The sequence below is a fragment of the Euprymna scolopes genome, chromosome 16, assembly GCF_053919585.1.
Source record: "Euprymna scolopes isolate OS-2025 chromosome 16, ASM5391958v1, whole genome shotgun sequence".
Taxonomy (NCBI): Eukaryota; Metazoa; Mollusca; class Cephalopoda; order Sepiida; family Sepiolidae; genus Euprymna; species Euprymna scolopes.
Genome location: NC_136497.1, coordinates 126,572,988 through 126,575,384, shown reverse-complemented (window position 1 = coordinate 126,575,384; position 2,397 = coordinate 126,572,988). Strand labels below are relative to the sequence as shown.

The window sequence follows — 2,397 nt, the reverse complement described above, 5'->3', positions numbered from 1 at the left end:
AAATACTGGTACATGCTAGCAAATTTAGATTTGCAATTACAAAATATGATTCTAATTTTTTCCTTTGCTCTTTATTCTAACACTACACTAAGTTTACTGTGTTATTTCGCTACAGTTGATATTGTGTAGAACAATAAGAAAATCATAGTGAACAATGCATTCAACAAAATTTCACACACATTTCTAGATACCTATATCTAATAAGTTCAAAAGAAAGGACACACTTAGGGAGGTATTTTGGTGGTCAAGTCACTAAAAAGAGATTAGCTGGTTTCCCGGCATAGCCCAGGATATAATAAAGATTGACTGAAATACATGTTCTAGCTGGTTTCTAGGCGTTGCCAGGGATGTAATATAGACACATTATGTTGTATATTACCTGTTCTCTTCTCCCTAAGGTAAAACAATTTCATATACATGCTGTAAATTACCTATGCTAGGGATAAAACATGAACAATATCAGTCCTAGGGTAGATAAAACAAATAATACATAGAGATGAAAGATTCCTCTCCCCTAAGAATCAAACATATGTTCAATATCTGCTTTTGTTTTTTCATTGTTTATACGGTCCCGAGCAACGCCGGGTAGCCCTGCTAGTCTATATATATAAAAGGCAAAAATCGGTGTGTATGTATGTATGTATGTATGTTTGTTTGTAACGCTAAAACTTTTGAAAGACGGAACCAGAGTTGACAAATTTGGTATCATATTGCACCTTGATCACCCGGATGACAAATATCGAAATTTCACGTCAAACGGACCAGTAGAAAGGGGTCAACTGATCGTTTTTCTCCTAGGGGGGCCCCCCAAAAAACCTGTCATTTTAACGTTATTCAATACGTGTCACGTGACGTGACGTCAGCTCAAACTTTTGACAGACACAACCAAAGTTGACAAATTATGTATCATATTGAACCTTGATCACCCGCATGACAAATATCGAAATTCCACACCAAACGGACCATTAAAAGGGGGTGAACTGATCATTTCTCTCCTAGGGGGGCCCCAAAAAAAACCTGTCATTTTAATGTTAATATTACATAATCCAAAAACGCTTAGTCATGTCACGTGACGTGACGTCAACATCCAGTAATGGCGAACAAATGTAAACAAACACTTTGTTTTACCGATACTTTTGTAATTTCTCTTCTGCTTTGTTCTAGAGATTATTAAACTCCATGACAATGTCTCCAACGTATTTAACTGGTTAAAAATAGTATTTATACAAGAGTTTTAACGAAAAATATCAGGAAAAAATGTACAGGAATAAAAAAAAATTCAGCTTTCAAAATATTCGTCGATAAAAAAACCGATCTTTATATTTACGCTAGCCATTTTGTATATTACCACGTGACCTGCTATCTCTTAAACTGGAGGGGGGGATCCACTTGAATCCAACAAAACCAGTAATTTTTTTTTCTATTATATATACATCATTTTCTATAAAATTAAGTGTAGACTTTATAATTAAAACAAAAAATGTTATTCATACTAAAAAAAAAAACGCTTAGTCATGTCACGTGACGTGACGTCAACATCCACTAATGGCGAACAATTGTACCTATTTATTATGCCTCCCCACGGGACAGTTAGACACCAGGGTCGTTTTTTAACGTGGAGAAAAGGTACAAAAATAAAAATTGTCTCAGTCGTGGAGGATTTCTCCTCCACCGAAAGAGAACAAGAAATAGAAGTGCAGCATCTGAAGAACAGATACTACACTTTGATCTTGACCAAAAGGCCAAGAATGCGAACAATTGTAAATAACAACTTTTTTCACAAAACCAACACCGTCTTTCTTTTTTTTCTCTCTCTTTCTCTCTCTCACCCACTTACTCTTCCCTCTCTCTCACCCTCTTTCTCTTGACGTCACACCACTGTTAAACTGTGGGGGGAGGGAACACATTCCCAGGCATTATCTCCTATAGATGCACATTTTATTAGAAATTCAGCTTTCAAAATATTAGACGATAATAAAAATATAAAACCAACACCCTCTTTCTCTTTTCTCTCTCTCTCACCAACTTACTCTTCTCTCTCTCTCACCCTCTTTCTCTTGACCTCCTACTACTGTTAAACTGTGTGTGTGTGTGTGGGGGGGGGAAGAGGCAGCTTGAAAACCAACAAAAACAGTGCACAGTTTCCCAAGCATTTGGGGTGGGAAGGGGGGGAAGAAGCCGAGCGCACAGTTTCGTGTGAGAGAGAGAGAACAATTCTCAACCTATATACTCAACAAATTTTTTATCTACAGATTTGAAAGTTTGTATATAGGGTATTCAGACATATGGAAATATATCTAGCATAATCTATCTATTATATCTATAAAAGTGAAAATGTGTGTGTGTGTGAGGTAGCCAGAGAGAGAGAGAGAGAGAGAGAGAGACAACAATTCTCAA

General features: G+C 36.5%; 1 pseudogene; it reads right to left on the bottom strand.

The window, feature by feature from the left end:
• Nucleotides 1-1,621: 1,621 nt before the first annotated feature.
• Nucleotides 1,622-1,755, bottom strand: LOC145296480 (U2 spliceosomal RNA; annotated as a pseudogene).
• Nucleotides 1,756-2,397: the final 642 nt, after the last annotated feature.